The sequence below is a fragment of the Rhyacophila brunnea genome, unplaced genomic scaffold, assembly GCF_057557595.1.
Source record: "Rhyacophila brunnea isolate RB1 unplaced genomic scaffold, BYU_Rbru_1.0 scaffold_14, whole genome shotgun sequence".
Lineage (NCBI taxonomy): Eukaryota > Metazoa > Arthropoda > Insecta > Trichoptera > Rhyacophilidae > Rhyacophila > Rhyacophila brunnea.
This window is the reverse complement of record NW_028232796.1, coordinates 40,902,501-40,919,935: the sequence shown is the minus strand read 5'-3', so window position 1 is coordinate 40,919,935 and position 17,435 is coordinate 40,902,501. Positions and strand designations below refer to the sequence as shown.

The 17,435-nt window shown below is 31.1% G+C and overlaps 1 protein-coding gene across 3 annotated transcripts in view; it reads left to right on the top strand.

The window, feature by feature from the left end:
* Positions 1 to 13,381: 13,381 nt before the first annotated feature.
* Positions 13,382 to 17,435, top strand: part of KaiR1D (Kainate-type ionotropic glutamate receptor subunit 1D) — a 545,285-nt gene continuing 541,231 nt past the window's right edge. The window contains exon 1 of one of the 3 annotated variants that reach the window (XM_085942313.1): positions 13,382 to 13,483. The gene's annotated coding sequence lies outside the window, so the exon portion shown is untranslated. The other 2 variants (XM_085942314.1, XM_085942316.1) reach the window with 2 other exon arrangements.

Here is a 17,435-nt window from a genome sequence, read left to right as displayed (position 1 = left end):
GTTGATTTCCAAAGTTCAGTCCAATTTTCGTCAAATTCCGTCGTTTTCAAATCGTCTTGATTCCTTTTCTTGGTTTTAGAGTTTATGGCTGAATGTCTTCCACTGAGTAACCACCGATCAAAGTATTTTGAAGGATCAAAAAGTGTCAAAGGTGGTCCGACGAGTTTGATGAACAAAAGTCCCGAAACTGGTTTGGTCTTCAACGAAGCTCTTATTGGGGTAATAATTAGATTCATTTGCGAAAATTTGCGATCACATTCACTTGAAAAAATGGTAATAGAATTTAATGCATATATCAAACACGATAGTTTTTCAGGATAATATCTCTTTTCATATGAGATGATTCAGGAAAATTATATTGTACTATGTAAGCGCGAATATTGATACAACTAATTGCTTTTGAAACGTTAAAAATACCGTGAAAAAAGATGCCAGAATACTGTTCCACCGCGTTACATTACAAAAAAGCACTAAATATTATTATTATACACGAGAAGAGAATACGTCTACTTTGGTTCTCTTGTAAACTGACAATGCTATCACAGATGAAATAACAAGAAAATTACGTCAGCGAAGAAATGAGTTTCGATCTGTTAAGATGTATTACGTCCCATCTACTATCTCAGAAAACTAAAAGCACGCTTTGTTAGACAATTTTAAAGCTTGTAATCACTATACTTTACAGAATATAATATACATATTAACTCCGTGAAACATTTTTGAACAAAAATTCTCCGCCGTATCTGTGTATGAGAAAAACAGGGATGCTATCATTAATACTGATAAAATGTATGAATTTTTTCCTCTAAATAAATATGAATAAGTAATATAATTTTTAATTACTTAACTATTTTTTTATTCAACGAATAATTCACAAGATTTAAGAATGTAACATTCTAATTATTGAATATACATAATTATGAAAACACTTCTGATAAAATATATTATACTTAACCAATTGAAAAAATCTCTTTGAAAAAAGTAAAAAACCCCACAAAAATGGTTAATTAAAAATTATTAGCAAGTTCAAGTAAATTACAACAAAAAATCTTGGAGTGATCCATGACATCGATTAGTAATTAAAGTAATACATATTTGATTTAAAATACAAAAGCCGATCGCCAATAGTAGCACAATTTAGAAAAAAACGCTTCAAAGAGTAATAAAAGCCATCAGTTAAAATTTGTCGCAATTAAGTATGATGCCTTTAGCATAGTGGTTTATGTGCATCGGCGCGATACCCCAAAGACGCAGGTTCGATTCCTGTGGGGTTCAAAAAGATTTTTTCTATTCGTTGAAATATTCTATTTTCTCAGATATGTTTTTAAAATTATGTACTTATGTTAAATAATTATGTAGGTAAATAAGTACATATTATATTTTTATAAAATGAATATAAAATTGTAATAAAATTGTACACACCTTTACATATATCTTCAATACATTAATCAGTTCCATATAAATTTCTGTTAGTATTCTACTGATCCTTTATTTTTAATTCATTAAAAAACTCATCAAACATGCCTTCATCTATGGACATAATGTGTAGTTAGAGATAATATATTGAGCCATTGACTTTTTCGGGCTGGTTTCGGTTAATGAAAATGATACGATTCCGTGTGTTTTATAACTCTTGAAAACTACATAGGATAGAAGCTACATGGCTTAAGTTTTTTTAACCCAGTGAAACGTAGGACCGTTTTCGGGATAAACGGGTCGATAGATTAGAAGTGAAAGCACTCACCAGGAAAGTGAACGACGCGAGTTAAATTCCCACTCGGTCAGACTGTATTTATAATATGAACGTTTTTTGTGGTTTTTCCGTAATTGTATTTTTTCTATGTATCACTTAAATATTATGATAATTCGCCTTAACAGACCGACCTTAAATTTGGCATTGCGTCTTTCAATAAGCACCCTAGAATATTTTTAATGGGAAGCATATTTCTTGAGAATAAAAAAATATTTTTTATATGAAAGTAATTCACTCTAGGTATATATTTTTAGTTAGTTTAAATTTAAAAATACAGATAGACGTGGGCGTCCTTTGTGACAGAATATTATTATTAACGATGTTTTTTTTTCAAAGCATTTTTCTGTTTATGTTTTTTGATCAGATGACTTTGTGAGAATTTTAATATTTTTGTATGATAAAAACTATTGAATTTTCATTATTTAAATCCTATTTACTTATGTACTATAGATATTCCACGTAAAATAATACTATCGGTAGTAAAATAATTGCTTATTTTTAATATGAAATATATTAAAATGGATTTATTTAAAGTCGCACTACATTATAAATAAAATGGGAAATGTAATTATTTAAAATATTTTTAATGAAAAACTATACTTTAACGAAAATATAATATTTTTTATTTTTAAAAACCTACTAACCTATTGGCACCCAATAAATTAATGTCTTTTTGGTGATTAGACCAGAACCGGCTTCTGACGCGCTTATTGCCAGATGTTAACTGCAATTTATTGTAATAATACTATTAAGTTTTAGAGTTGAAGAAAATTCTAAGAAAGTCTAAGCCTTCTCGTACATCTAAACTCATTTCGTCTGCAACATGTCGAATACGTCAACGTGACGTAGTTATTATTCGCAATGTATATTATGATGTTTGCGACGGATACTTGATGTACAGTGGTATGACTTTATAAGTAATAAGGAGATAAGAGAACGCACCAAGCAGCCTTTCATCACATTGATAGTGAAGAGGCGACGTTGGACCTGGCTCGGCCACATGCTGCGGATGCCAGAAGAGAACTTCAACCTGAATTGCCTCTTCTTCAAGCTAACCGAATTCCGGCGTCCTGAAAGGCCGCTAAATACTATCTATATAGTGTATACGGTGGAGCTAAGGGATGCTGATCTGAGCTGGTACGAAGCAAGAAGACATGAATTCTTGAAGGTGCCGCGTGGTGTCCATATGTTCCAACTAAGGGGCGGATTTGGCCGAATAAGTTTACGATATGCCCTTTTGTTCGGTTATTAGTTATAACAGAAAAAATGCTGCATCAAATTAATGACACTTGTATTGATTGTTATTAATTATAGAATACATTGTTCGTAAAATTTTAATAGAGATTCAAATCAATATCTTAAAAGATTAAACTAGGTGAAGTGATCAGATAGGAGCAGTGGAATGTAAATGTATCGTACGGGTAGAGAAGGGATTGTTTACCCCACCAGTCCGGGGCTATTGATACAATTTTAAAATATATTATTTTCTTAATATAATTAATAAGAGCTTCCATTGTTAGAAATTTAAATAGAAAACTTCATAAATAAATATCATTATAAGCGATGAATAGTTTGCGGACAAAGTTTTCATAATTTTATTAGTTGTTTAAGCAATATTACTATAAGAATATACGGGTCGTACTACAAAAAGCTCTTAGCATATTATTATTTTCTTCCACCTAAGAGTTAACGTGTGTTTTATTTTCATAGATTGCTAAATATGTATATGGTACTTTGTTTATTTTCTGAAAGCTTATCCGTTGTATACAGAATGTGCGCTCTGTGCTTTAGATGAAACGAGCCAAACACTTCGAATATATGGATGAAAGTTTTGAAATAAATTCCATGAAAATTCTAGATAACAAATAAACTGAATCCAGAATTTCATTTATTAAATTAAATTATAAGTGTAAGTAAAAAACTTTTCAAACGTTCAAAATTGTCAGAACGTTTTATCTTTTGATTTTTTTTCATGACACTCGCAATCAGTAACTGCATAACTCTGGATCATTTGGATCACATTTCAATGTATATTATAATATAGTAGTGAATTATTGTTATTATAATAAGAATTATTTTCAATTCAAAAATAATTTCTGTTTTGTAATTTCAATTTTGACAAAACCAGTTGTTTTTGCGTGAAATTGGGTTAGGTAAAATTTGGTTAATTTTTGTGAAAGAATTGCTTTAAGTTTTGGTTAAGAAAACAGTAGCAAGAAGTAAGAAGACAAGCTAATTTTAATAAAATCGGGTAGAAACGGAAGGAAACAAGGTGGTTCGTACAAAAAATACCTTGTTTTGAGGAAAAAACACGAATTAAAATAATTCTTAACATTAATTTATTCAGTAACACTCTGCAGACTTGCATACTAATTACTAAAATATTAAAATTTCAAGAAAGTTTCAACATAAAAATGTAATTTTGCATACCAGAAGCAAACAAAAATGTTTTTCACATTAGATTTTTACTTATCATTTTAAATTGACTATTCATGTAATTCCAAAAATTTTGTCGTTCTCATTGTATAATTTATTACGTAATTATAAAATAATAAGATATTTATTTTCATTTTGACTACATATTAAGAAATTAAATATGAAATATTAATAACTTAAAAAATGTATAATTATTATATAGAAGTGCTGGTTATTTTTGCACAATCCTTAGGTCATTAGGCGGACTAATAATTCCGTTCTATTTAATTTTTAGTCTCAAATTATATATAAAATTGTTAGGTACTTACCTACATGTGTGTCTTAAAAATCTTCAATTAAACAGAAGATACATCAAAAATCATGAAAAAAATTAGATACACAAAATCTACTGAGGATTAGAGAATTTCCACAAAACACACTCACAAATAGCGGTGGTTTTAGGTAAGTGAAGGTCTGAGGAGGACATGATTGTAGTCGTTCCTTCATCTCCCGCTCTTTATATTTTGCCGCCTCTAGGCAACACATTACCTACCTCCACGGGTAAATAAATCAAATAAATTAAATAAATCAAAAGTATTCATCATATTAAAAGCATTATTCACAGAATCAGCAAGAATCGTATCATATCAGATCAATTTATTACCTTTTACCATAGTTTCAGATCTATTCACTGTTAGATGGAGGCTTCTTCAAACTGATTCCATTTCTCTAGAACCCATACATTACTCTACCACTTAATTCCATAGAACTGAATTATTTTGTCGATGCTTCATTCTGACATATTATTCTCGTTATTATATAAAAATTATATAGGTTACTAATAGGTCTCAAATGATATAAAAAGGGTAAACATCTACGTATTAATAATTATTACATATTGGCTAAATATGTTATTCAGACGATTCAAAGATAATATTATCTACTGAGACAATAAAATTAATCCCCAATACACTGAGAATAGCGTGTCGTAAAATATCTGCTACTGATGGTGTGTCCCGTAGCTTCGATTACTGTATCCGTCTTTGCGTGATTGTTTCACTAGTAGACATACTGTAGAGTCATGTAGCATTTGTGCCTTCCCTGGAGGAATTTTTTCTACAAAACACTAGGCAAACTTGTTATATGACTAGTTCTTTAATTTTATTTTTTTCGTGTTTTCTAATGTATTTTTTTAACCACGTTTTTTTCTTATCGCCATATTATTATATGTATACAATAATATACTACTGCTGCTTCACAAATACTACACTACTATCATTGGACCTCATGAGTTGTTGGCAATAGTGCGAAAAATATGGAAAATAGATTTAACTATTACTATTTATTTTATGTGTCTGAAGCAGGTATAAGTTAGCTAAAATTATATGAATATTTTCTGTGAAACTAGGCAAACTTAATTGAATCATTTTTTAATAAAGATTTATTTTAGAATTTTGTACTTATTTAATTTATTTTAACGACTTAAATATATATATATATATATATATTTATAATAATATAATATATTTTATAACTTTACCTATTCAGTTGATAATATAATAAAGGAAAAGGTATTATGAAATAAGTGCCACTTAATCATATTTTATTATAATTAATAAATAAATGTTAGTCAAGCGTTGCTTATATTCTCTCCAATTTAATTATACATAATAATAAATGATCATAATTAAGAACTATCAATGTTGTGTAAACTTACTTGTGTTATTACAAACGAGAGTGTTGTCTGTGGCCATAAAAGTCGTTAGCGTAAAGCAACAACACACTGCTTAATTTAATGAGCCACCACATTCACATTCGCAATTGAGTTAGCTTTTCAATTTTTAAGCGCGTCGAAAGCTTTTGTCCAAAAAGCTCGCTCCGGTGTCAAAGAACTCGGCAAAAAGAATAATTGGACAAAATTTAAGGACAGTAACGCGATAATATGCCCGCTAATGACACAGTTCAAAGTTGCTCATTGACGATGCCTTTTCTCTTTACAAAGAGGTTTTATATAAACATTTTTGTTTGATAAAGTTATTTGCTTTATAAACTTTTGCTTGCTCACTGTGTTTTTGAATAGGATAAAAAAATAACTCTATTATTTAAGTAGAATTAAAAATGACCCAACGCGTAATTAGGTTTACGACAGTATACTTTTCGCTGCTACTGATTTTTAAATTTGTAAGAAAGCTATAGGAAAAACATAATCGGTGTGTGTACTTATGTATGCGTTTGGCGAAACAAACTAAAAAATAACAAAACAAAATATTAATGCAGAATGTACCTACTTTGGGAAAAAAATCTGAAAACCTGTGTTTGAAAAATTTAGAACCATATTAAGACCATCTTTGCTTAAACAGATGACTGTACAACTATTTTCGTTAACAATAATAATTCATTACATGAGTTTAACTAAAACGTGATATTGGCTTTTGTGATGAAACATAATAATTATTATTGTCTTCAATTATTATAAATCGCTAATAAATAAATTGACATGAGATATACGACAAAAATATTATCCTAAACTGTTAAAATATGTATTTTTGTGTATGAAGTGTCTAAATATTGTAAATTTACAACATACCATTGTTTGAATTATTTACCAACTCAACATTCACAAAATTTATTTATTTATCGATATATAATTTTACTCATAAATAATACTTACATAAATATAGCCTCAAATCTTGATACACAACCTTTACAGTGAAAATAATAAAAGTTGCAACATTCAGTCTTTACTCAACCAGCCCAAGCCACAGCACTCAATATTATAGCTACACACAAAATTACAAACCTCCAGCATTTAGAACACCCGAACGTCGCTGCGCAAAATAAATTATGTCGCATCGGCGTGCAAAACTTCCGCCCCATGCCAAATTAATGCGTTACATTTGCGCGCGCAACTTCGTCACACGCCAAAAATATACTCTGATATTATGTTTTCCCAAATGCGCCTAAAGAAGAAGTATGACTTCAAAAATATTACTTGAGGTTATGTTATTCCTTTTGATGTTGGTCATCTATTTTCTCCATCAGAGGCCCAGGGCCGAGTGTTTTCATAAACGTTATAGATCTATCTAAATATATCAGAAATATTATTACGTGCCCGATCTGTCTTTAGTAAGTTCATCGTAATTCTTTACGCCCTGAAGATTTACGAATAGAATTTAGAAATACAAGTATTTGAGACTTTCATAGTAAAATATTTTTTATTGGCTGTATATTTTATTCACTTCAGAATTGTGTTATTAATCAGCAGAGTTTTTATTTGATATGAATATTTTCTATTGACATGGGACATAAAATCCCATCTAAAAACTTTTCGTTTGACACCGTTTGTTAGTTAAGGTAATTAGTACTTTGATTTAAAATACAAAATCTGACAATCAAAAAAATAACGTAATTTAGAAAGCGCTTCAGAGAAAATTATAAAACTACCAGTTAATTTTGTCACAATTAGAGAGGACGTACAAAGTTTAGACAATATGGTCGCAAATCACGATTCAAATAGAAGATTACAAAACAACGGATTCAAATTTCATTGAATGTTATAAATAATATACCTAATTTGAAAACACTTATGAGAAATTTATAATCAATAGAAAAAATCTTTTTGAAAAATATACGACGCCCAGCAGGTTCGAACCTGCGTCCCTTGGGATTCATGCCCATGTACATTAACCACTGAACTAGCTATGTCTTATCTAATTTCAACGAATTTAACTAGTGGTTTTTACAATACTTTCAGAAGCGCTTTATAAATTGCGTTATTTTTTGGCAATCGGCTTTAGTATTTTAAATCAAATTATGTATGTTCAATAAAATAATATTACATAAAAAAATTCGGACGTCTGAATAGTATCTTCAAGAATTACCTACAATTATGTCTTAAGCGTAGGTTGTTCAACCAATGTGTGCTACCCGTGCTCACGTATGGCTACGAGACGTGGACACTCAACACGAGAGATGTCAAAAGGCTAAGAGTCGCACAGCGAGGTATGGAGAGGTGTATGTTGGGCATCACGCGAAAGGACCGTAAGAGAAACGAATGGGTTAGAAAGCAGACAGGAGTACGCGATGTAATAGACGTTGCTAAACAGCTAGAATGGAGATGGGTGGGGAGCATTGCTCACCGAAAGGACGGCCGCTGAACATATGCCGTCATCCAATGGTACACAAGGGGCACGAAACGGCCACAGGGTCGCCCTAAAAGCCGCTGGATTGACGAACTGATTAATTTAGGCGGAAATACGTGGCAGCAAACGACACAAGACTGAGAGGGTTGGAAGAAGCTTGGGGAGGCTTTCATCCAGCAGTGGATTGACCCCGGCTGATGATGATGACATGAAAAAATCTTGTGATTTATTCGTATAATAAAAAAATATTTTATGATATACTTATATCATAAATTAACTTATAAGATGTACATCACGTTTCTGATTAAATTGCGTATGTCTATTCTTTAAATTAGTTAAAGATTCGATAGAAATAAAAATATAATATAGTGGATTGTAAAGTGGTAAGAGATGACCAAATGTTGTACCTGATTAATTTTTGGTTAGTATTTTACTTTTTTTTTCTTGGTACCGACACAATTAATTCATCTTCAATGTATTTTGTTCTAAGATGTAGGTCCTAGACATTTTTTAAATTATTAAAAACGAGTTTTTATCTGGTATATTTTCGTCAACACTGATTGTTATTATTTTTAAATGTGAATTAATTATCATGTATGCCACAACAAATTATTAATAATTATCTAGTGTTATTAAGAATTTAAAATGTTAATATTGTGATAACTAAACGAAAAAAGATAACACTGCTTAAAATAACAATAATATTGTTGAATAATAATAAGTAATATATTACATTATTATTAAATTTATAAAAAAAAATATTGACCTTTTTAAAATAAACAGAAAGTAGGATAAGATAATAAATTGCATAATACGCTTTGGCTTAAAACCAATGCCCATTAGATTTAGGCCGCAGCACGAAACTGTGAAATTCGATGGTATATACCAGTTTTCGGAAAACTTTTGGACCAAAAGGAGCCAAATTGAGTAGCACAACGGTAAAAAAAAATTCTAGAGCCATACGTATATTTTTATAAATATGATTTATTTAAATGAACGTAATAATATATGTTTTTACTGTTGAAATTATAAATATAACTTTTACAGAATATGAATTACCTACTTACAATTTCACGCATTCCTTAAAACGAATGTGAACAAATGACCTTCCTCGCATTTCTTTGGAGAGTTTCTGAAAGTTTGGTTATTTACATAGGTACCTTGTAGTTTTTAATTTCAGGCGCGAATCCGAATTGTCATCGGTTATTTGGCTTCTCTAAATGCAATTAATATTGTTCATGTTCCGTCCGCTTCAGACTCCAATTCCCTCTTACAAAACCAACCAATTCGGCGGGTGGAGGTTTGAAGGCGGAAACTTCAAGCTACTTTACTCATTGATGAGTGAAGTGGACTGGAGTGAGTTGCTCGAGATTTGTGATGTGAATGAGGCGGTACAATGTTTTTACAATATTGTGTATAATATTTTTGATCAATGTTTTTCGAGGAAGTCGCCATGTCGTGGTGGAAGGCGATACCCGAGGTGGTTTTCTCGGGAGATTATTGGGGACATTAAGGTCAAGCATAACTATCATACAGTATGGAAGGCTGGGCATGATCAGACTGACTATATCATGTTTAGCATCTATCGTTCGAAAGTGAGACAAGCTGTTCGACGGGCCTATCGAACATATATGGAAACGGTAGGAGATTCCATTCGCGAAAATCCTAAATTGTTTTAGAATTACGTAAAATCGTTAAGAAGAGATGGTGGGTTTACTGATAGGATGAGTTGGAAGGGCAAAGAGGTGACCGGACATGTAGTGGCAGAAGCATTTGCTGGTCATTTCAAGTCTGTCTACGCAAGTAGTATTCCAAATCTGGATGTTGCCTCAACGTCAGGAAAACCGTCATGTGGTGGCCAATCCGTCGATATTTTTTCAATCAATGAGGGCGATGTACTTCAATTTATTAAAAAACTGAAGAATACTCGCTCTTTGGGACCTGATTATGTTCCTACATTTTTTTTAAAGGATTGTATTGACTTCGTTAAAGGCCCGCTTTCATATATATTTAATCTCGCAATGGAGACAGGTATCTTCCCGGAAACGTGGAAGATGTCGAAGGTTACTCCAATCCATAAGAGTGGTACAGAGTCATCAGTGGAGAATTACAGGCCGGTAGCTGTTCTCTCTGCACCAGCAAAAGTTCTTGAGATGATCATGCACAACATGATTTATCCAAAAATTGAGTCATTCATAATAAATGAACAGCATGGATTTAGAGCAGGCCGATCAACGGAAACTAACCTGATGGTATTTACCGATTATGTGTCATCGGCACTGGATAGAGGCCACCAGGTTGACTGTTCTTACAATGACTTCTCGAAAGCATTTAACAAAGTCGATCATGACATCCTGATGGAAAAACTCCAACTTATTGGATTGTCGGATCGATTTTTGAAACTATTCGGGAGTTATTTTAGGAACCGTCAACAATACGTATCGTACGGCCTTTATCAGTCACAGACCTTTTCCACATTTTCTGGTGTCCCCCAGGGCTCAAACTTAGGGCCGTTGCTGTTCACGATTTTTATAAATGATATAGCATTGGTAATAAAAAATGCTATGTTTTTGTTGTTCGCTGATGACTTGAAACTCTTTTTGGAAGTTGTCACCTTGGACAATTGTCGTCAGCTCCAACTTGATATAGATAATGTATTAAATTGGGGCAGGCGTAACAAACTAGAATTCAATATTGATAAATGCAATCTTTTATCGTTTACCAGAGCCTCAAAAGTGTTGTTTTTCCAATACTCGATGCATGGCAGAGTTCTGTCACGAATATCATCTGTAAGGGATCTTGGCATTACGTTTGAGAGTAAACTGAAATTTATTAGCCATATAGTTACCATTTGTAACAAAGCGCTTAAAATGTTGGGCTTCGTCATGCGTACTTCCCGGGTCTTTTCAGATGTTACGGTATTAAAACTTTTATTTAATTCTTTAGTTCGAAGCAGACTTGAGAGTGGGTCTATTGTTTGGGCACCGCACCAGTTGAAGTATGGCCTTATGGTGGAGAGGGTACAGAAAAAATTCTTGAGACTCCTTTACTTGAGGTTGTATGGATACTATCCGTGGCTTTATCCAACTGACTTTCTCTTAGGCATGCTTACATACTGCAGTCTGCAATTTAGAAGAAATCTTTATTTAGCTACGTATTTTTTTTGACTTATACAAGGTATAAATGAGAACTCTGCCATTCTAGGCAGTGTTGACCTGTGTGTCCCTGATAACTATCTTAGAAATAGAGACCACCGGTTGCTTATTCTCCCAAGGTGCAGAACCAACCTGCCACTGGTAATGTCAATTGGGAGAGTGATAACTATGTTCAACGAAATTGCTTCAGGTGATGATATATTCCACCTACGTGAGAATGAGTTTAGGTAGATGTTGTTTTATAAAATCTTAAAATAGGGTCTGCTTAGTTCATCTGGTGTACTTCCTTGTACCTATCTAATTCATCTACTGATATATCTCTTTTTTTATGTAATACTGTTATATTTATATATCTTTGTTTCTAAATGTCATGTTGTGAACGTCTTAAACTTATAATTTGTAATGTCCACAATATGTTAAAAAAATAAATGAATTAAATGAAATGAATAAAATATTATGCAGACTCGAATATGAGTTCGGAAAACTATTCCATGTATTAAAAATCGTAGAATCTACATTATGTAGAATTTTAGAGCGCTCCACTTGTGTTGTAAAATTAAATTGCATTTTTCTCTCTCCAAATCTTCATATTTGGTAGAAATACCTATAAATTTGGAATAGCTCTTTGCTTGTGAAATCCACCAAGAAAATTGTATTTCAACAGTGCTCGTGTCAATATCAAATGGAGAAAAATTTAATTTGTAGACTTTTGCAATGCGCGGATTTAAAACAACAATCATATTTTTTTGCATCAACTATCACGGAAGGAAAATTGAGCTCGCAATAATGTCGATAATAAATTATTATAATAAGTTTATAAATCAATGCCAAAAATAAGAATTGTGAATTTTACAAAAGTTTTTGTAAAAATTGGGAATTGGGAATTTGGCAAAGAGCCGCACCCCAATACCCAAAGAGCCACACGTGGCTCGCGAGCCGTAGTTTGCCGACCCCTGGTATATACCAACTTTAATAATATCAAGTCTTCTACATCACACCGCTGCATGGACTGACAATGTTACGTCACGTGCTTTTTGCATGCTGATACTCTGATATCACGGGATCTTTCCATGTTGACTTGTCATATTATCAGATACTCTATGTCTGGAACTATTGAGAGGAATTAAAAACTTTATTTTCTTGTTATCTTCCTCACACACCTTTACACTCAAAATAATACGCTTCGTCTGCTTCCAAAAAGGTTTCACGCATTTTCGTGTGACATGTTAGCTCATATGTGTTAGTGATATGACACATAATAAAATTATTTTTTTTTAAATTTTCGATTTTAGATAATTATATAGAAATGAGTATGTCTTAAGATACAACACGTTGTGTCGTATTACGTTATACAGTACAGGACGTCTATAGACGTTCTGTCATATCACACTTAAAAAAACGACGTCTTTATTAAAACTTAACGGAATATCGAACACATACTGAATTATGAGTGTTGGGAAAGTAGAGATGTGAAAGTAAACACGAGGAAGGGTTTTAGTTTCAGAAGCGACCGTGGTGACGTATGAGGCGCGATATGAAAGTCGCATTGTAATTCTAGTTTTTGTTTATACTTCAACGCATTAGCTGCTGAATAGATAATGAGTTTTAATTGCCGCCTTTAAAATGCACGTTAATTACATTGATCGGCCGCCTGGTCATTACGCGCCGTGTGCGTCTTCCACGTCCAAAGTATTAAATGAGATATTATATGGAAAACTTTTTGTAGAAAATGATGATTTTTATAAATATGGGAAAAATGTAAAATTAATATGAACGAAATATGCAAACTAAAATAATTGTTTACTGCATACAGGTTACCTCATTGCGTTCGAAGTTAAGTAATCACTAGCACTACTATAAGAGCTCGCGATTTAGTACCGCGGCCTGACTACAGATGGTCTTGTTTAATACGGTACAGCGACATAATAGTAAACATGTTGGTATTGTGATTAGACGTCTTACTTGATTTGAGACAGTTTGTGTTTAAGTGAAATATAAACGATATTTTTTCCAAATTGGTAAGTCATCATAATATATTTTTTAATATTAAAGTTTATTAGTATTCATCCGATTAGGTTATAGTGATAATAATATTTAGTTTATTTCTGTATCATAAATCATTCCGAAATATATGTCAATATTATCTTCTCAATAATTTTAAATTAACAAACAACTATTTTCCATAACCTTTATTATATCACCGTATTACGTTAATCACAGTTTTAAAATATCAATAAATAAAATAAAGACTTTTGAGGAGTAGTTTAATAAAACACAGAAATTGAAAATATGTCGGTACGTATTCAAGGTTTTAAAATTGTTAAAAATAATAAATATAAAATTGTTAAAAAAATAAAATATAATAATTTTATTCTATTAGTTGTGTGGTATGTCAAGATATTATATTTAAATAATTCTTACACTAAGTTTTCTATTTATGCTAATAAATAAACGTCGTATTCATAGATGAGAATTGTTTCTTTGTACATTTATCAGCGTTGTATTAATATTACATAATATTTTATGCGATTATGGCATTTTTGATAAATAAATTCAGAACATAATATTAACAATTAATTTTATTGTTTCTGATGTTCTGATTAAATTCATAATGAAGTCAATAATATCAATGACGTGTTAAATATTGCTCAATATTGATTATTGTAAGTATGTTTCAAACTTTGTATATTATATTGATACCATCACCAAATTTTTAGCTTTAATTAATATACTGTGAGGTTCGATAGTTTTGGCAAGAAACCAGATAAAAGCGGTGCAATATGCTTGATGTTAGAAGTAAGTACAGTAAAGTTTATGTGTACGAGAAGAAATTGCATCCGCGCTTGCTCAAGGCTTGAACAAAAAATTAACATAACCACGAATGAAAAAGCATTCGGAATGCGTATAATCTCCACAATATACATTAGAGTAAGATAAAAAAAAATGAATAATCGTGTTAGTGAAGCTAGAAGTGATGTCGGTAAATATTGGTTTGACTTATGAGCTTAGAGCGAAACCGGGAGTACGTATTGCTGAAATATGTAGTTTTATTATATTATGAAAGAGAAAGTAACTGGTCAATATTTTTAGTTAATTTAGTTAACTGTATTGTGTTTTTATTATTTGGTAGTCATATTGAAACTCCAGATGATCTTATAACGTTTCACAATATTTATAAAAATAGTATGATGGAGGTTCTACTGTGCCTCATATATTATTATGTAAAGAAAACGGTTTAAAATAGCCTGACAATATCATCTCTCTTTGGTTTTATTGCTTTGACGTTTTACTATATTTTATCTTCTAAAGCACTGTGTATTATTTTTTTATTGAATACGTCATATTATTATGTTATTTAAATTTAATGATATTTAGTTACCCACTTAACACGTACAAATGGTTTATTTTTTCCTCATTACGGTTTATTGCAATGTTTTCTAAAGTTGCTATATTGACATTTTCACAAAAATGGCTCACTTAAACCATATCGTTTCTTCTACATTATTGCTTGAAAACGAATATAAAAAAATCGTCCGAGACGCAAAAAATCTAGTGGAAAAAGTCCGCTAATGGCATTGTTTGTAATTATCTGTTTTCTCCCAGCAAACATCTGCGACCATGCAAAGTGATTATGTTAGTACGTAGCTATCCGCTATATTGTGCCAGCCATTCGTTATATTACAGCTGCTATTTGCGGAAGCTATTCGAGGCTGACGGATGCTCCGTAATAGGTATTCTGTAGGTTAATATTTCAGCGAACTAAAGCCGTCAATCAAACTTGGGCCAGTACGTTAACTATTTCAACGATGTGCTTTAGCTGCTTTTACTGCGTTCAAATGAACCGAATATTGAAACTAAGGTACGGTTCGGTTATGAAGAATACAGCAGAAAACACCTTTTTGAAAATACCCGATATACTGGATTATAGGTTAATCTAACCAGACCTAACCCAACCTAACCTAACCTAACCTAACACAACCTAACCTCACCTAAACTAACAAATAATCCAGTATATTGGGTATTTTCAAAATGTGTTTTGCGCTGTATTCCTTTTAACCGAACTGTACCGAAACAAAAATATTTTAGTCGTGATGACTTTCTACTAAATAATTTTTATTTTAAATAATTACCCTGCTTTGAAAATTTGATAAAATTATAATAATTTACATTTCTTATTTTATGGTATTTCATTTTTTTGTAAATAAAAGTTACCAAAAAATATTGTTGTTGGTAAAACTATTAATGCAGATTATTTAGCAAGGAAATTACAATACGATAATTTTCAGAAAATATTACAATATTTATTTAATTTCAAATAAATATTATATACTTACTTAAAAAATATTTAGATTTTTTGTTATATTATACTTACCTAGCTTAGACTGTCAAATTGATTAACAGTATGTAAACTTGCCCACTTAAACACACCCACGGTGGCCGCGCGGCTTAAGCGTTGGACTGTAAAGCCGTGGGTCCCTGGTTTGAATCCTGGGTCTGGCAAGAACACATATTGTTTTAAAATTATTTGTGCGTGTCAGGGTATGGCCCTAATAGGTTGAACAAGTGGCTGACATCCATTTCTCGTAAAATAAGCCATACATATTATTTTTACCATCAGTCTATTATTTCGTATTAAGCTTTTAATATTATGTATATATATTTATAAAGTAAGTGAATTTCATTACTTTTTGATACATCACGAACCGGAATATAACAGCTAATTTTTCCACGAGACACAGTAATAATTCTGGGAATTTTACGAACCGGAGCTGCGTTCCGGTGCGTTCTTGTCCATTTCGAGTGCTGAATGTACAGTATAATGTTTATATTATTACAATAAATTGGTTTACTTGGATTTTAAGAAGGTACGAGAAAAGATTTTAAATAATATAAATTATATTGCAAAAAGTAAAAACCGTAAACTTTCTTGATCATAGTAGGTACTAAAAGAAATTTACTAAATTAATTTTGTTCTATGTACGGAAAATATCGACAGATTTTTTTTATTAAATTTCATGTTTAAGCGGATTACTTATCATATTTTTTCTTTCTTTTTCAGGTAAGTCTTCTGAGTTTTTGAAGAATTTCACTACTTACTCAACAATAATTACACAACTGATGCAGTTTCTTCATTATTTACATGACATGTGCATAATTTGGCCAAATAATTTGAAATTTTGATTCCTCACAAAGAATTAGCCTGATTGAATACTAAATTGGTATCTAAAAAATCTTACGTAAGTATTTTTTTACACTATTATTTGTTATTATTTACATAATTTTCTAGTAATTCTACGGTAAATTTATATATTCATAACTATTTTTCATAACTAATTTCTTGCGTAATAGAAAAATGCTAAAAATATTATAAAATAATTTGTTTAGCCATACATATCTAAATAATTATGTACATCACGTAATAACTGAAGATTTTACACACCAAGTTGTTTATAAAATACTATTGGGAAAATATAATTAACGATAAAAAACCGTACTACGATGTAAACGAAAATGGTCAGGAAGTTTTATACATATTGTAAAGTGCACGTTGTTAGCTTGTCAATAATAAGTTAACAATTCAAAAACATAAATAAAAAATACTGTTACGTGTGTTATATTGTTATTTGGTAGAAATTATATGTTTAGAATAAACGTAAAAGTATAATTAATGCTGTCATGGATATTATAATATTAAGTATAGAGACATGCAATATTCATATTTCAGTGCTAAATGTGCTGGTCTTTAATCCGGGGGCCCCGAGTTTGATCTTCGGTGAGGTCACAATATATATATGATTTTCTCGAAAGCTTGGAATTTGTGATTGTTTCTTTTATATTACTAATATTATACTTAACTATTGTTTCACTACACTACTGTTATTGGCGACAAAGCCTGTTGTATTATTAAAATAATATAATATAATACATTATATACTCACTATTATTAATTTAATTAAAAAAATAGAATGT